Source organism: Carlito syrichta, unplaced genomic scaffold, assembly GCF_000164805.1.
Source record: "Carlito syrichta isolate Samal-C Ts95f unplaced genomic scaffold, Tarsius_syrichta-2.0.1 Scaffold315946, whole genome shotgun sequence".
NCBI classification, from domain to species: Eukaryota; Metazoa; Chordata; class Mammalia; order Primates; family Tarsiidae; genus Carlito; species Carlito syrichta.
In genome coordinates, this window is record NW_007260042.1 from 379,002 (window position 1) to 398,615 (window position 19,614).

At 37.1% G+C, this 19,614-nt stretch overlaps 1 protein-coding gene across 1 annotated transcript in view; it reads left to right on the forward strand.

Annotated features, from left to right (window-relative positions):
- Nucleotides 1-1,028: 1,028 nt before the first annotated feature.
- The window catches only part of ATF3 (activating transcription factor 3), a 60,881-nt gene continuing 42,295 nt past the window's right edge, over nucleotides 1,029-19,614 (forward strand). Inside the window, exon 1 of the mRNA XM_008073569.1 lies at nucleotides 1,029-1,175. The gene's annotated coding sequence lies outside the window, so the exon portion shown is untranslated. The remainder of the gene's footprint in view (nucleotides 1,176-19,614) is intronic.

Consider the following 19,614-nt stretch of genomic DNA (forward strand, 5'->3'; position numbering starts at 1 on the left):
GGATTCGGCGATCCTTCCGCCTCAGCCTTCCGAGTAGCCGGAATTACAGGCGCGCGCTACCACGCCCGGCTGATTTTTTGATTTATTGTAGAGATGAGGTCTCGCTGCCCAGGCGGGTCTCGAACCCGTGGGCTCAGGCAATCCACTCACCTCAGCCTCCCAAAGGCGTGGGATTACAGGCTGAGCCACCGAGCCCGGCTTGTGATATGATATGTTAGTCAGGCTTATTGATTGTAACAAATGCACCAATCGGATGGAAGATCTTGGTAATGGGCGAAGGCTAAGTAAGTGTGGGGAAAGTATATGGGAAATCTCTGCACTTGCCACTCAGTTTTACTGTGAATCTAAACCTGTTCTACAAAATAAGGTCTATTTTTAAAATGCCAGGTGAGGTGGTAACACCTTTCTATAGAGCTCTTTCCACCATAGAGTCATAAGACTTGCACTGGAATCTGGGCCCACAACCAGCCAGCTCTGCAACCTTGAGAAAGTTACTTACCTCTCTAATTTCAGTTTCTCTGACACCACAGAGATTGTAATGCCTTCCTCAGAGTGTTTTGAGAATTAAGTGTAAAGTTATATGTAAAGAATCTAACTTAGCAGCTGGGATAGATAGCATGGTAAATATATATAGCCCCCCCATTCTTCTCTAATTACTGTGATTATTGTACATTCTGGTGGCTATTAATTTCAAAGTTAGCCCAATGGAGGAACACAGTCTTGGATGAAAGTGTCTCTTCTACTAGGAAGGGAATCACGGGGGGGGGGGAACGAGGGGGCAGAGGGTGTGTCCTCAGATGCTCATGTGTGTCCTCAGAGGTGCTGGCCGCAAAAGGCCAGACGTGCTCTTGAGCCCTGGGATCAGTGTTGAGCCCCTCACTCAGCTTGCTCCCCTGAAAAGGTCAGGATGATGGAAGGCTCTCATATTTAGATGATGGCTCGCAGGGAAGCCTCGGTGGGTTAGTCACCTATGGTATGACATCATACTGCCACTCAATATAGTAACAGCTGTTGGTTGTTTTGGATGTGGAGGTGGGGTCAGCTTTAGTTGACCATCCATGCCTTGAGAATAAATTGGATGGGATCAGATGGGAAGGTGTGACAAGAGGAGAAATCCTCCTCTAAATTGGATGCTCCACGGTTTCCTAAGGATTTTCAGCACCTCACTCCAAAATGTGAGTCTTAACTTTTCTTTGTTTTGGGGGCCAAGCTGGGGAAATGGCACAGGAGAAAGAGGTTTGACTAGGAAGACTCCAGCTGAGGGGATACCCACGGTGGCTAGGCTGAGTGGATGCCACCGTGAAGCTGGGTGGGAAAGTGAGAAGTTCGGTGCACATGACACCCAGTGAAGTGGTCTGAGACATGGGATTGGAAAGGGCTGTAGTTCGGCTGCTACAGAATCTCTAGGTTGGATTAGGCTTTTTACCTATGCCTCCACAGGTTATATAACAACTGTGGAACCATATCAGTATCCCACTGAGGCAATGAGGTCGTCTCAGAATTTCCCAGATGAAGCCATGGTTTGAAGATACCATTGATCAGTGCTGTGGTCAGTCTGGGGGTGTCAATTACTCTTTGCATAATGAGAAGCCACTAGGTTGGGTTAACCCCTTTCCTCCAGTGTGTTTTTCCCCTTTGACATTCCTACCTCCTCTGGGGCTCTTGTGCTTTGGGAATAGAATGCATTGTATCAGCAGTGTAGATGGATATGTTACCATCCGTCTGGGGAGAGCTAACTCCTCCAGTCTCTAAAGTGGAATAAGTCCAGGTGAGGAAGCAAAAAGTCTGGAGAAGAAAAGCCTTGGAGACCTTGTCTGGTGGCTGATTCTGCCAATTGCAATCTATGTGACCTTGGGCAAGTCATTGCCCTTCTTTAGATTTTGGTTTCTCGCCTCATCTGTAAAAATCTGTGCCTTCCAACCTGAAGGGGTACTCTTCAGTCCTTGAAGTTTGGATCTGATGTTCTGTTGTTGGCAGAGTAGAAAGGGCACAAGTATGAGTGTCTGACTCTGTCACTTGCTGTGTGACTTTGGGCAAGAACACCTCTTCTCTGAAACTCAGTTTTCCCACTTATTAAATATGGGCTGTTGTGAGACATCAGTGAGACACTATGCCTGAGAGACTATTGTGATCACTCTGTGGCTGTATTTTAGTGACACCCTGAGTTTAGAAAGGGAAGGTGGAGGAAGGCAGGCTGAGAGGGGGTGTTTGGGGTTAATGGCAGGTTGAACTGTGACCCGGGCTAGACGGGGCGGGGGCCATGATCATCTAGGCTATGGAAATCTCTAGTCCTGTCAGTTTCTGTTCCCTTCCCAGCAGCTGAGGGAGGGGAAACGATCGAGAGGTTATAAATAATGCTGAAAACAGCCTAAGAAAGTGGCTGCAAGCTCTGTGTGAGGGGTCGTGCCACTGGAGCAAAAAAGGCAGTGGGGAGCCTGCCCCACCAGGGTTGCCTGCAAATGAGCAGTCCCCCAATTCCTGCTGGTGCCTAAGGGGAGTAGTCCTGGACCATGCACCTCCCTGCTGCCCGGCATCACTTCCTACAAATGTAAAAACGCCTCACCGGGAACTAGCAGACCACAACTGGATAGTGACCAGAGCCATCTGTTTCTACTCATCCTTGGGGGAAAATCACAGATTCTCTATAGAAACTCTTCAAGTTCCTGTTTATTCTTCACGTAACTAGTTGAACCCAGGGTGAGCAACTTTACTTCAACTATCCCTTTCATGTTGCGGTGAAAACAAAATTGGCCACTCCTTTGAAGCTGTTCTGTGAGCCATAAGCATAATTTCTCTTCCATCCTGTTGAAGGGGGGCTTCTCTTTCTTTTTTTGTTTTTTGAAGCCCTGGGCACTGAGGCATTTAGAGGTTGGCAGGAGATGCAGCAGCCATAGGGGCAGCGTGCTGTCCTCCTGCTGACTCATCTGACATTAACATAATTATGTTTCAGCAAAGTGATTTTCAAACTATGAGTAATGCATGGTATTAGAGAGAATGTTTACAAGGCAGGGGACATTTCAGCACACTGAAGTAACCAGCTGCTGCTAACAGCTGAAATGAGCAAAGGAGCAAGAAAATGCTCTCAGGAAAAACAGCCCTTCTCTCGGCTCCGTTTTTGCGCAGATGATTCCGATGTCACAGAAGGCAGGTGAACTCAGAGTTCCCCGAGGACCAATCCAAATCTCACATCATTATCTGAATACCTTGATGTCTTATATTTTTATAGGAAAACATGTTCTTGCAGTCTTATTTTTTTATTTACCCAACTCTAGGGAAAGGTGGATTTAAAGACTCCAGCAGATTTCTTTTTTTTATAATAATACCAATATTAATAATTATAATAATAGTCTGAGTTGTGCAAAGGAATGTGCTGCTGCTTCTAAGGCAGGAACGAGGATACAAATCATTTTGCCCAATTTTAAAGATGGGAAGCAGAAGCCCAGGGGGAGGGGCTGAGGAACGCCTTCTTAAAGTTCCTTTGTCTAATTCTTAAGGGAAATTTTTTGAGAACCATCGACATGGTATGCCATATGTTTAGATCTCAGGAGAGAAAAACTGGGCTCCAGTCCGTTCCAGAGCTGAGTGTTGGTTTGTTTTTTTTTTTGAGTCAGGGTCTCACTCTGTCACCCAGGCTGAAGTGTAATTGCACGATCACAGCTCACTGTGGCCTCAACCTCCTCGGCTCAGATGATTCTTCCACCTCAGCCTCCCAAGTAGCCACGACTGCAGGCATGTGCCACCACACCCGACTAATATTTTTATTTTTGTAGAAACAAGGTATTGCTATGTTGCCTCGGCTGATCTTGAACTCCTGGGCTCAAGCAATTTTTCTATCTTGGCCTCCCAATGTGCTGGGATTACAGGTGTGAGCCACCACATCCAGCCTCCATTTCCTCATCTTATAATGGGAATATTAGTAACACTTCCTCTGTCTACCCAGAGGAAGAGTCCTGAGCTCTGGGAGGGTAGGGACAGGGCCTGCCCACCACTGTAGCCCCAATGGCTAACTTGGAGTCTGCACATAGTATATGCTCAGTAAGTATTTTCAGAATAAATGAATGAGATAAGAGCTGTGAATTCCAGAGTTCTGTTCTGTTTAGTTGGTTTTCTTGCCTTTAGTTCTCTGTGCTCAGGGCCTGGGGGCTCAGCAAGTGAAGCCATGCTTAGAAATGGCATCTCCTGAAAGCATTAACATTAATAAGAAAAAATGCTCACATCCTTGGGACTGTCTGCTAAAATCAGATGAAAGTAGAATACTCAACTCAGAAACACTTCTTTAGAAAAGTCTCCTTTAAAAACATGACAGTAGTTTTCTTTCATTTGTATATTGGAGGTAAATCAGGAGAACCGTCAGACTTAATTTCACCTGCTGATTCTTTAACTGAAATGGTTAATGCAGGTGTAATAACAATAAGGTCAACTGGGTGTCTGGGCATTTTAATGGCAGGTGAAGGAGAGGCAATTGGACTAGATAACCCCTTAAAAAACAAGTTCTGCTCTCAGATCTACATTTAAATTTATAAAAGAGAAGGATAAATTATGAAAGAGCCATTTTTCCCCCCGAGGAAAACCATTCACTTTATTTTATATGTAAGGACCTATTTCTAAATTTTTATAAGAGTTATAGCTTTTATAAGATGCTTCTTCCCTCTGCAAAAGATAACTCTGTTCTCTTGTTCTTTCCTATCTGGCATTGACTGGTTTTTGTCTCCCTTTCCTCTTTCCTTCTTCCTTCCATTCCCAAGTTAATTCTTCCTTCTGTTCTTGTTCCCATGCTGTTTTCCCCCACAAAATACCTTCTCATTTTGTCAGCTTTGCAAGGTGTCTTTCACATAGACAGTGGTCAAAAAGTTTTTTTTTTAATGTAAAAAGAGAAAAAATCATAAACCAATGATATGTTCACTTATAAATATTCATAAATAAATTGATAATTATTTTTGAGCTATAAGCTGAGTCATACACAAAAAACATTTCTGTTCACTTAAAAATGTGTTTGATAAAGTAATACAAATTAATTTAATTAAATCTCATCCCTTGAGTATAGACCCTTTGCATGTTTCACATTTGCATCATAGAAAAAGGATGTGCCCAGAGAAAGACACACACCGAGAACTCTGACCTACCCTGGACTAAGAGTGTTTCTTATGTGTGTTTTTGTAGACTACGTGTTTTGACTGAATTCTTCCCTCTGGACCTGTTGATGATATTGCTAGGCTTACTTCAAGTAGTAAATCTAAGCTACTACATTCGTGGCTAATCAATCCAATATGGTTGTAAAGAGAGTTGGGATCTGTGGCCCTATCCCAAACATCTGAGGATGATGCCAGAAAGAAAATTTAGTGTACCCACCGTGACTGTCATTTGGTATTTCTGTCCTAGGCATACTCTCCAGTGGAGTAAACTCAGGTTGGGGGCATTCTAAGGTCTTAACTTTTACTTTCTTTATCTCAAAGCTGCACACTGAAAACAGTCATAATTTCACATCCTATACCCCATTTTTCTAGAGGTACGTTAATGTTGGTTGGACCAGGCATCCTAATTTGGGTATGAGTGACTATTTTCTATCTCGAGTAAAAAAGCGTCCTCGCTTTTGACCCTGGTTTATTTTATAAATAATTTATTATTAATTTAATAGTGTTATTAAGTTAGTGGCAGATTCCTGAAGGATCCAAATGTTTAACATATATTTTAAAATAAATGTTGGCTGTTTAGAATCTTCATAGAATAAACTTATTCTAATTTTTAAATATATATTTTAAAATAAAATATATATTTTAAAATAAATGTTTTTATATTTTAAAATAAATGTTGGCTGTTTAGAATCTTCACAGAATAAACTTATTCTAATTTTTCCCCATAGTACCACCTTTTCTTCCTTCCCTCTTGTTTTCTCTCTCCCTCCATCTTCCTTTCCTCCCTTCCTTCTTTCTTTGTTGTCTTGTGATTCATTTTTTTTTTGTTCCTTTGGTGGATGTCTTTCTAAAGAGATGTCTAGAAAGAGAAAGGAAAAACTCATTAAGGCAACTAGAACTAGACAGACTTTTCGTTATATGCACTTTCTGTTTGAATTTTTAATCATGGTAAGGATATTTTGTAAAAAAGTTAACCAGGACAGTGTCTTGCAACCTTCTTGTTTTCATTTTTAAAAAGTGTTTTGTTTCCCCCTATTCTAATACTAGCCTATTTTCTCCTTACCAGGGTGAGAGATGGGAATAGCTTCCAAAGGGAAGTGGGGAGAAAGGAAGGGAGAAAATCGATAGAAGCTGAATGTTTGTGTGTCCACAGTGAAGAGAAGAGCTTAGCATAACAGAATCAAGGAATTGGTGGGGGTGGGGGTGGAGGGTTTAAACTCAAGATGTAAATATCTTCCCACATCATTAAATATTCTTCTACAACATAATTTTAATGGTTATAGAGGAATCTTAAATCAATTTAATAGCTTTGTAGTATAATTTATTTAACTAATATTCTGTGTTAAACATTTAGGTAATATCTGACTCATAGGTATTGCAAATGGTACTGTAATAACCATTCTTGCAGATAAATCCTTGTGCATAGCAATTCTTATTTACTTTAAATATATTTTCTCAAAGGAGAATAAATATGTTTCTCAATGGTAAATAAATCAAAGAGTATACAAACCGTAGGACTTTTATAAATACTGCTCTTGATGTAACTTTTAATTTCTGTAAACACAAAGAAATTTCCTCCTCCTATGTTTGTTAACAAGCTTTATTAAATCTCATACTTTGAGTATATGCCCTTTGCATGTTTCACATTTTCATCATGGAAAAAGAATGTGCCCAGAGAAAGATACACACCGAGAACCCTGACCTAACCTGGACTAAGAGTGTTTCTTATGTGTGTTTCTGTAGACTGTGTGTTTTGACTGATCTTTTCCCCCTGGATCGTTGATGATATTGCTAGGCTTACTTCAAGCAGTAAATCTAAGCTACTATATTCGTGGCTAATCAATCCAAAATGGTTGTAAAGAGAGTTGGTTTCTGTGACCCCTACAAAGCTTTTTTTTTCTTTTTAAATTTTCTGTTCAAAGTCTTTGCCTGTATATCTGTTGGTATCTTAATATCTGCAATGATTTAAAATGTTTTACACATACATAAAATATATAGACAAAGTACTCTTGTTCTATTATGTTTTTCAAAAATAATAATCATTCCCTGGATTGATATTTGCATTTGAATGTTTTATATATCTATTCTTTTGATACACAGAAGTTTTAAGATGTAATCAATTATATTTTTTTCTTTCTAAGGAATGACTTTCCCATATAGAACTTTAAAAATTATTTTATTTTTTTTTAGTAAAAAAAGTCTTTAAAGATAAGACTTACATATTTTATATAATTATGGGAAAATGCACAAATCTTAAATGGGTCATTTGGTGAATTTTGACGAGATACAGAAATTCAAAGGGTATGAGTTTCTTTTTTTTTTTTCCTGATTTATTAAGATTTATTTATCATACATTCTTTTTTAAAACTTTAAAAAAATTTTAAAGATGTGGGGTACAATTCAGGGTTCATTATGCAGGTACCCTTGTTGATGAGGTGTACCCCCCTGCCCTTGTAGATTTTCACTACTGCCAATCCGGGTTTCTTTTTCAAGGGATGGTAGCACATATTTATAAATATACTAAAAAACATTGAATTGTGTACTTTAAATGGGTGAATTATATAAATTATATCTAAATAGACCTGTTTTTTTTTTTTAAAATAAATTACTATCACCTCAGAAAGTTTCCTGTGTTCCTTTCCAGTCAGTCTTCCTTCCCACTATATCCAGAGGCAACCATGGGTCTTTATTTTGTCATCATGGATTAGTTTTGCCTATTTTAGGTCTTTACATAAATGAAATCTTACAGCAGGAACTAGTTTATGAAAGGTTTCCTCCACTCAGCATAATGTTTGTGAAGTTCATCTGTGTTGGTGTGCTTAAGGAGTTTGTGTATCTTTTTTTACTAAAAGTAAGCTTTTATTATAGTATGTCCATATGACAGTATGTGTATTCATTCCTCTTTTGAATGACACCTGGGCTGTTTCTAGTTGGGGCCATTATGAATAAACACACAATGAATATTCTTGCAAATGTCCTTTTATAGACATATACTTTCAATTCTCTTGGGTGAACACCTAGAGATGGAATTGCTGGGAAACAGGATAGATGTATGTGTAGTTTTATAAGAAATTGCCAGACATTTTCCCAGAGTGGTTGTACCATTTTACAACCGCACCAACAATGCATGAGAATTCCAGTTGCTCCATATCCTTGTCAGCATTTGTTGGTGTCAGTTTGTTTCATTTTAGCCATTCTGTTGGGTGTGCAGTGGTAGCCTATTGAAGTTTTAATTTGCATTTCCTGGATGATTAAAGTTATTGAATATTTTTTCATGTGTTTGTAGTTATTTTTTAAGTTTTATTTTAAAGGTTATGTATTTTACAGCTGACTATATCTATTTATCCATCAAAAGGTATTTTGAGCCAGAAATCATGGCTCATACCTGTAATCCCAACACTTTGGGAGGCCGAAGTGAGAGGACCGCCTGAACCCAGGGGTTCAAGACCAGCCTGGACATCTTGGCAAGATCTCGTCTTTACAAAAAATAAAAAAAGTATTTGATCATTTAGAAAAAAATTAAATTTAAAGATTTACCTCAAGTCATAATCAAAATACCTTTTTTTTTTTTTTTTTTAATTAGCCAGGCATGGTGGCACATGTCTGTAGTTCCAGCTACCTGGAAGGCTGAGTGGAAAGATTGCCTGAGCCCAGCAGGTCAAGGCTGCAGTGGCCATGATAGTGCCACTGCACTCCAGCCTGGGTGACAGAGACTCCAACTCAAAAAAAAATGTGTTTTGATTATAAAAGGTAAATCTTTTTTTCTTTTTTGAATTGGAGTCTCACTCTGTCACCCAGACTGGAGTGCAGTGGCATGCTCCTGGCCACTGCAGCCTCGACCTGCTGGACTCCTGGCCACCGCAGCCTCGACCTGCTGGACTCCGGCAATCCTTCCACCTCAGCCTTCCAAGTAGCCAGAACTGCAGGCACGTGCTACCACACCCAGCTAATTTTTGATTTATTGTAGAGACGAGGTCTCACCATGGTACCCAGGTGAGTCTCAAACCCGTGGGCTCAGGCAATCCACTTGCCTCGGTCTCCCAGGTTGCTGGGATTACAGGCTGAGCCACTGAGCCTGGCCAAGATAAATTTTTAAATTTAATTTTTTCCTAAATAATCAAATAACCCAGCATAATTTATTTAATAATAATTTTATTTTCTGCTGATTTGTGATGCTTTCTTTACCATAGATTAATTTCTTATATAATAATATGATCTCAGAATATCTGTTCTGGGCCAATGATTTATACATTCATAACTTGTTCTTTTGTTTCTTCCACACAACTTTATTGATACTTGCTTTTTAAAATAGTTTAAGAGCTAGCAGGGCCACTGTCTCAATATTCCTTTCCATGCTCAACATTTTCTTTGCTGTTCATGTCTAATTATTCTTTCAGTGAATATTAGAATGATTCTGTGAAATACTGAAAAGAATCCTATGGAGATTTTAATTGAAACTATATTGAACATACAAATAAATTTGCGAAACATTGGCATCATTGCCATAAAACTTAGAATTCAAATTGTCTATATTTCTCAGTAATATTTTATATTTTTACATATGGATCATTCACATTCTTATTAAAGGTATTTCAAGGCATTTCATACAGTTTTCCATATCATCATTGTTGAGTTTTTACTATTGTAATTTTACCTTTTTAAAAAACTTTTTTTTAGGTCTATGGGTGATGACTCTACATCTCTTTTTTTTTTTTTCATTTTTATTTTGGATTTAGGAAGTACAAGTGCATGCTTGTTACATGGACATATTGTGTAGTGGTGGGGATTGGGTCTCAGGTGGCTCATCCCCCAGGAAATTACATTTTCTGACTGGATAGTATTTCTACATAAAAAAAGCTATATGGGAAATTAGCAGATACAATTTTTTATTATAAAATTTCTATATGGAAAAGCTACTGACTTTTGTGTCTCCTTTTTATATTTAGCAGTTTTCTTGAACTCTAATATCAATTCTAGTACTTTTTACTGAATTTTTCTTTTGAGTTTCCAGGAATGTAATTATGTTACCTACAAATAATTACACATCTGTTTTCTGCCTTCTAACCTTTTTTCATCTTATTTTTATAAGTGCCCTATTTCATTGGTTAGAACTTCTAGGTCAAAATTAAATGAAAATGGCAATAAACTATGTCTCTGTTTTGTTTCTGATTTTAATAATACTGCCTTAGGTATCTAATTCTTAAGGAAGTTTCTGACAGTTTGAAATAAATACTCTTTGTTTTGTTAAGAGGTTCTTAAATTTGTAATTATTTTTTAATAAGTACTAGCTGTTGAATTTAAATGCCTTTTCTGCATCTATTGAGAATCTTATTTGGATTTTCTTTTTTAACCTGTGGATGTGATATATTATACTATTGGATTATTCTAATATTAAAACATAAAATATTTTCATTCTAGGTGAAACCCTATTTAGGTTAATCTTTTTATGCTGTTATCTGTGTTTAGATTATCATTTCTACATTCATAATTTAGATAGCTTATTATTTTCTTTCTTTTCTGGTTTTTGTTTTTGTTTGTGTTTTTTAGCTGTCTTTTTCAGGGTTTGACATCAGGGTTATTTTTGTAAAGTAGATAATCTTTCCGCATTTTCGATGTTTTGAAATTGTCAAAGCAGAGTGATTACCTATTCCTTAAGAGTTAAAAGAATTTTTCCTACAATGCTTTCTAGGCCTAGACGCTATTTTTTTGGAGGAAAGTCTTTCCCTCTTTTATTTTTTTAGTTTCTTCAGCTGTGATTGGTGTATTTTAAGTTTTATACTTCTAATTTCATTAATGTATATGTTTCCAAAAGACTATAATTTCATCTACATTTTCAGATTTGTAACTTACAATGTTGCAAAGTATTATCATATATTTAAAATATCTCCTCCTTCTCTGGTGCTGAATCCTCCATTTTTATTTCTAATTTTATTATCTATTCATAAGAGTTTTTTTTTCTTCTTCAGCCTCTCTAAACATTTTTCTATTTTATCACCTTTAAAAGAATTAATTCTTGAATGTGTCCTTATATTCTAATTCATTTAGTTTTGTTTTTGCTTTTATTCTCTTCTTTCTCCGGGTTTCTTAGGGATTTTGTTGTCATTGTGGTTTTTATAAATTCTTGGGTTGAGTACTTTTATTGTTCTTTTCTTGAAAATAATGAAAACAAGTAAGACCATAACTTCATCTTTCAGTACAGCTTCGATATGGTGCACAACTTTTGGTATGGTGTACTCTTATTTGAATTATCTTAATTGCTCTTGTTTTTGTTTTGTTTAATTTTTGCTGTGTATTTATACTTTAATTTTTTTGTTTTAATTTCTACTGCTAACTGCTAGTCGTATTGCTCTGTGATCAAAGAATTAAACATATAATTTCTGCTTAAAATATCTCCCATTTTGGTTATAGTCATTGCAAATAATTTCTCCAATTCTATAATATATTTTCATTTTGTTTATAGTGTGGGTTTTTTGCATACCTTTTTGTCTTAATATAATCAAATATATTCCTTTGTTTCTTTGTATCTTATATCTTAAAACTTTCCCTATTTGGTCATAATGTATCTTCCTATATTCTCTTCTCAAGGTTGCGAAGTTTTGCTTTTCACATTTAGGTCTTTAATCTATAGGGTTGGTATAAATAGGATCAATTTCACCAATTTCACTTTTCTCCCACATGGATAACCAGTTGTCCTAGTCCTACAATTCCCCCCCCCCATTGCTTTGTGATGCTATTTTACATGTGTATAGAGTTTCCTCATATGTATAGGTTATTTGCGGACTTTTGTTCTGTTTCATTTACCTGTGTCTATCCTCTGTGCCTATACCACAACAATCTTTTTAATAAGTCTAAATATCTAATAAGACAAGTACTGCCACCCTCTTCTTCTTCTTCAAAATTATCTTAGTTCTTCTTGGCCCTTTCATATGAATTTTTAAATAGTTGTTAAAAATTTTATACAAATACACCCACATACTTTGAGAATTTTTAGTGTTAAAATTTCATCAAACCTATAAATAAATATGGAGATGGTGAACATACTCTAGTCAATAAACATGATAATTCTGTCCATTTATTTAGATCTTTATTTTATTAAATAGTACTTTCATGGCTTTTTCATAGAGGTCTTGCATAGCTTTGAACAAATTTGTCTCTAGGGGTCACATAATTTCTGTTACTATTATGTATAGTATTCATTTTTTTCTATTATATTTTCTAATTTGTTATTACTACTGGGAAAGCTACTGGGTTTTGTATGATTTTTGTATATAGCACCCTTGTTGGATACTCTTTGGTTCTCAGAGTTTCTCTGAATTTTCTTGAGAAGCTCTTTATGTAGACAATCACATTTTCTGCATACAAGAACAGTTTCCTATCTCTCTTATATGACATCAGTTAAGAACCTCAGTAAAATGAATAGAGGCTGAATACAGTCTCATAACTGCTATTCTTATGTTATTCCTGACTTTCATGGAAATGTCCCTAAAATAGCACCAGTTAGTATAATATTGTTTGTAGATTTTTGATATATGGCCTTGGTCAGGAAAAGAGTGTTGCCTATTATGTGTAGTTGCTGAGATTTTTTAAAAAACTGAATAAATGCTGCATTCGGTCAAATGTCTTTTCTACATTTATTGAGATGACACTGAAAAGATAAAAGGGAAAGGGAAAAGCTTTCCTCTTTAATTCGTTAACCTAATAAGTTTTCTAATCTTGAATTATTTATTTATTCTTGAGACTAAGTCCCACTTGGTCATGATATTTTCTTTAAGATTTTGTGTTTGTATGAAAAATAAAATTAAGTTATAACTTTCTTTACTTGTACTATCTTTGTTTAGCTTTATTATCTCAAAAAAAAAATCCATTGGATAATTCTCTTCCTTTTTCCTCAAATCCTCTTAAAGAGGTTTTGTTTTTTAAAGCAAGGTTTATCTATTTACTAAAAATTTCATGAAATAGTTTGGACCTGGAGTCTTTGGAAGTAGAAGAACTTTTGAGTAATAGTTTTATTTATTTAGTGGCTAAGGCTTTTTTCTGGTTTCATCTGAACAAATTACCAATTTTTAATTTTTTCTTGAAGAAATAAAACTTTCTTGAAAGTTACTATATTTATTGGGATACAGTTAATAATATTCTTTTATGTATTTAAAAATCTCCATTGTATTTATTTCTATCTCTTTTTATTCCTACTTTCTATTTGTGTTTTTCTATTTTTTCTTGGTTGGTTGTCCTCAGGGTTTATCTTTTTCTGTAAGTTGTTTCAAATGCCAACTTTTTGTTTTATTAATCGTCTCTAAATACAATTTCTTCCATTTTTCTCTTATGTTTATTATTTTTAATTTTAATTTCTTTGTTGTTCTTGACCTAGTTTCTTCAGTTGAACACTTATTTACTGTCCTTTGTTTGATTTTTTTTTTTTTTTTTTTGAGTTGGAGTCTCACTCTGTCGCCCTCACTGGAGTGCAGTGGCCACTCCCGGCCACCGCAGCCTCGCCTGCTGGGCTCCAGCAATCCTTCCGCCTCAGCCTTCCAAGTAGCCGGAATTACAGGCATGCGCTACCACGCCCGGCTGGTTTTTTGATTTATTGTGGAGATGAGGTCTCGCTGCCCAGGCGGGTCTCGAACCTGTGGGCTCAGGCAATCCTCCCAAAGGCGCGGGATTACAGACTGAGCCACCGAGCCTGGCCTTTGTTTTGTTTTTAATAAATTTTTTAAAAGTAGAACTTTAATTATCCTCTTGACTATAGCAAGGGCCCCAGCACTTTTTTTTTTGAGTCAGAGTCTCATTCTGTTGCCCAGGCTGGAGTGCAGTGGCATGCTCATGGTTACCCCAGAATCAACCTGCTAGGCTCAGGCGATCCTTCCGCCTCAGCCTTTCATGTAGCCGGAACTACAGGTGTGCTACCGTGCCTGGCTAATTTTTATATATACATATATATATATTGTAGAGATGAGATCTCACCAAGTTGTCCAGGCTGGTCTTGAACCCCTGGGCTCAGGCAATCCTCTGGCCTGGGCCCCCACAAAGTGCTGAGATTACAGGCTTGAGTCACTGCACCTGGTCCCCAGTACTTTTTAGTTACATGTTGGACCCTGTTCCCCATCTTATTTTTGTTTCAGAGTTGTTTTTTAAGTATAAAAATTTAATTTAGTTACAATCATGTTTACCAAAATGAAATATTCTTTAGTAATTCTTTCAGTGAAAATCTGTGGTTGGTAAACTTTCTTGGTCTTTGGATGTCTAAAATGTCTTTATTTCTCAGTATATGGAATTCCAGATTGGCAATTATTTTTTTCTCCGTATTTTGAACACATTACCCTTATCTTCTATAATATATTGTTGTCTATAAGAAGACTATAGTCAGATTAATTTTTATTCCTTTACATCTTTTATCTCTTTAATCTTTTTTTAAAAATTGACAGAATTATATGTATTTATAGTTGTACAACATAATGTTTGAAGTAAAAATACATTGTGGAATGACTAAATCTAGCTAATTAACATAGCTATTACCTACACAGGTAGTAATAGCACATTTTTTGTGTGTGCTGAGGAAATTTAACATTCACTCTCTTAGCATTTTTTTTTAAGAACACAATATATTGGGCCAGCTGCGGTGGCTCACGCCTAATCCCAGCACTTTGGGAGGCCAAGGTCAGAGGATTGCCTGAGCCCATGGGTTCGAGACAAGCCTGGGCAACTTGGCAAGACCACATCTCTACAATAAATCAAAAACTTAGCTGGACATGGTGGCGTGTGCTTGTAGTTCCAGCTACTTGGAAGGCTGAGACGGAAGGATCACCTGAGCCCAGCAGATCGAGGGTGCAGTGGCTGTGAGCATGCCACTGCACTCCAACCTGGGCGACAGAGTGAGACTCTGACTCAAAAAAAAAAAAAAGAATACAATATACAATATATTGTTACTAAGTATAGTCACCAAATCATACAGTAGAGTTCTTAAACTTATTCCTATATCTAACTGAAATTTTGTATCCTTTGACCAACATCTCCCCAACTCCACAGTCCCCCAACTTCCCTAGCCCATGGCAACTACCATACTACTCTATTTCTATGAGATTGACTTTTTTTGAGCACCCACATATGAGTGAAATCATGTGGTATTTGTCTTTCTGTGCCTGACTTACTTTGCTTAACATAACATCCTCCAGGTTCATCCACGTTGTGGCAAATAGCAGAATTTCCTTCTTTTTTCAAAGGCTGAATAGCATTGCATTGTGCATATATACCACATTTCTGTTTATCCATTGATGATATTTAGGTTGTTTTTATATCTTGTCTATTATGAATAATGATGCAATGAACATGGGAGTGCAGATATCTCTTCAACATGCTAATTTCATTTCCTTTAAGTATATACTCAGTAGTTGGATTTCTAGATCATATGGTAGTCTTTTTTTAATTTTTTGAGGACCTTCCATGCTGTTTTCCATAATGGTTATAGTAATTTGCATTCCCACCAAGAGTGTGCAAGAATTACGTTTTCTCCACATCTTTGACAACACTTATCTTTCATCTTGTTGGTAATAGCCATTCTGACAGGTGTGGGGTGATATCTGTTAGCTTTCGATTTTCTCTTTATCCTTAGTGTTCTGTAATTTTCCTATGGTGTGTCTAGGTATGAATTTATTCTTATTCCCATGCGTGACAATCAAATGTACATTTGATTTCAAGTCTTCAATTCCAGAAAATTCTCAGTAATTAGCTCTCTAAATGTTGCTTCATTGTCATTCCCTCCTTTCTTTTCTTTCAGAAATTATGCTAGATGATAGTTGATATCTATCAATTGATCTTCCATGTCTCTTAATACTTTCTCTTCTTTGCCTGTATTCTTGGTGTGTTCCTCAGCACCCTTTTCTACTTCACTATGCCTTCTTCAGCTTTATCCAGGCATTTTCTCATCTAGTGAATTTTTAATTTCAATGTTTATATTATTCACACCTGAGATTTTTAGTTGGCTCTTTTCCTACCACCTGGTGTTATTTCTACCTATTTTGTTTTGTAATTTCTTATAATTATTTTATCTAATCTTTTGATATCTTCACATCTGAGATTTTTAGTTGGCTCCTTTTCCTACCACCTGGTGTTATTTCTACCTATTTTGTTGCGTAATTTCTTATAATTTATTTTATCTGTCTTTTGATATCTCAAGTGTATCTATACTAAATTCTTTGTTATGCTAATCTATAAAATTAATTTCAACCTGAAGTAGAATCCCGTCATGATTAATGACTTTGTTGGCGGTCTTCCTAAGCATTAGCCTTCTTTGTGCATTTTGGAATTTGGGTTGGCAGGTTCATTTCAGTCAGAAGTCATGCTTGTATTGTTTTTGTTTTCTTTCCCTCACTCTGTGCTCATCCCTCCCTGTCCTCCTACTATTGCCATAGTCCCACTCAGTCCTCCAGTTTCCCAATCCAGAACCAGAGTTTCTGGGAGCATTTCTGGGTTACTGCTGCATAATAAAGATAGGAACACGGCTGGTCCAGCTTCTGACTCATTCTCAACCACCAGGCTGTCCATGTCCTCTTACACACCCAGACTGCAACTTCTAGAAGCTAGAGCCCCAGACAACTCTCTAGAGCAGTTTTGTCAACCTTCCTTCCCAAGCTTGGCTTGGGAAACTCAATTCCATGTGCCTCCCCCAACATAAAACCATAAGCTCTGCAAAGAGAGGGACTGTATAAATTTTGATCACTGTAATAAAAAAGGGCCAACACATGGTAAGCTGAATGAATGGATGATGGCTGGCATGTCAAAAACCGAAGGATGAGCATTTGAAATATAACTTGGAGCTTGTTTACTGCCTGGAGAGTAGTTAGCCTAGTACACAACACAGCTTGTATCTATAGGAGAGAAGAAACATTGGTCGTTAAAAGACCTTAATTTCAGAGCTAGCTCTTCCCCCTGCTTAGCCATGTCACCCAATCATCCTAAGCCCAGGATTTCTCTTCTATAAAATGAGCATCCTGCAGGAGGATAGCACTGCTCTAGTCACATGGCAGCTGCTCCATCAGCCTGGGCTCTAGAGGGAGAATAATAAAGCAGATCTCCAGCCAACAGTTAGAAACTTTCTTGTTCAAGGCATTAATATTTTTAGAGTTGTTTGCTGCTACGGCATAATTTAGAATATCCCGGGGCTACAATTACTCTGTATCTTTCTTCTCCATAGGCTGTGAGCTTGGTTGGGGAAGGAGGAATCTTCTCTTTTTCACAACTGTTTTCCAATTTCCAGTATAATGTGTGGAAGGAACATAATGATAATTCTTTACTCTATTTTCACCACTAAGAACAAACATATTAAAATCCTGTAATTATTCACCATTTGCAACATTTCAATTTTCTGAGAAAATTGTGACATTGTCTAGTACTCTCAAAACTATAATAAAACATTGTAAAGTACCGCAATACCTTTTCTGTAGAGAGATGGGAAGACAAACTTTTGACTTGAATATAATTTAAATTTTTTTATGAGGACATGCAAACTTATGAATGCCTCAATAACACAGTGCTGCCTACAAAGCTGACATTTGTAGGTCTGCTAGCACCTACAGAACATGTCCCTGTGATGCTCTTAGATTTCTTGGTCCTGTATCTCAGTGGGTCTTCTACTCTTGATCACGCTACTTTCTGCTCTTGTGTGTGACTTTAGTGGAAATCTTTGTCTCTTTCCTACTTTGCTGTCCTCTGCTTTTTTGAAATGGAAAATTCCAAAACCAAGAACTCAGAGGATCGATGACTAGAAAAACTGGTTTTCAGTTAATATATAAGAAAAGTTGAGCAGTGCCCTGAGTAAACCTCATGAGACCCATGACATTTATTATGGGTGTCTTAGGAGTTTTGTTTTTGTCATCATTGTATTGTTTTTGCCAGTGGAAGAATGTTTTATGGAATTTAAAATACAAAAAAAATTGTCCAAGGAACATTTGCACTGCTATAAAAATAGGCTTTATTGTAAAATTATGAATGGTTTAAAGAGAAATAAATAAAATATGGCCTATATTCTGAAAATGCAAACCATACAAATTAAAAGCATAAAACAAAACATATTCAGTACTCTGAGGCATACTTAGCAAATACATATGAAATATCTTACATACATATACAATAAAAGCTTAGAAGTGTTTTTGATATTTGAAGTTGCCAGATACATAGCTTCTAGCTAAATAATATAATTGCATATTGTTTTATTTAAATTTTTTATTTAAAAAATATGGGGTACAATTCAGGTTTAGATATACAAATGTTCATTATGCAGGTACTCTTGTTGATGAGGTGTGCTCCCCCACCCCCCAGCAGTTTTCCACTGCTGCCAAACCTGCCCCCGCCCTCCTCGGGCAGTTTCCCACTACTGCCAATCTATAATTGCATATTCCTTTACCTCCCTCCCCCTAAATGCATATTCTTAAGGAAATATAGTTTTATTATTTTCTAGAACATAGACGTTAGAGCTCAGCTAATAAAATATTATTTGGAGTCCTCTTTTAATAAACACTAAAATAGTAATCTATAAGGAACACATTGGTTTCTGAATAAAATGGAACTTCTGAAATGTGTGATGGATTCCTGAAAACATTCTCTTAAGCTAGTGAAGCATCTCCCTTTGCCTTTCCTTATAGGAATGCCAGATTAAGCAAATGAAGAGATGTCATACCCAGGTAAATGTGTATTTCAAATAAAAACAAAGAATTTTTAGCACATGTATATTCCAAATATTGCATGGGACAAAGTTATATTTGTTGTTTATCTGAAATGCACATTTGCCTAGGCATCCTGCATTTTATCTGACAACCCTACCCACCTAATATGCTAGCCTTCATTTTGTACTATCCTTTGAATGAACCTGGTCCCAAGCTCCATAAATTTTATATCAGTGACCTCATATTAATGCCCTTTTACTTACACATTGTGAAGCATATCAAGAGACTGAATTCATCAACCAATGGTTCTCAGACCTATTGCCCCCTTGCAAAGCAGCACAGCCTTTAGAACTTCTCCCCCGTCCCCCCCCCCCCCCAAAAAGCTCTATTTTAGTCACAGTCATTAGTGCTGGAGAAAAACACTCTGGTCATGAGATTCACCTTTTGCCATCTCACAAGAGAGTAAAACTGAATGACCAAAAGAAAGCTTGGGCTTCTGTCCCCTGTGCTGAGGACTCTGTAAGTCTCCTGAAATATGTCCATATTTTTTCTTTGTCAGCCAAAACCTCTGACATCTCTCCCTGCACAGATATTGAGCAGTACTTTAAAAAATTTGTTTTTATTTTAAAGATGTGGGGCCGGGCTCGGTGGCTCAGCCTGTAATCCCGCGCCTTTGGGAGGCTGAGGTGAGTGGATTGCCTGAGCCCGCGGGTTCGAGACCCGCCTGGGCAGCGAGACCTCATCTCTACAATAAATCAAAAAATTAGCCGGGCGTGGTAGCGCATGCCTGTAATTCTGGCTACTCGGAAGGCTGAGGAGGAAGGATC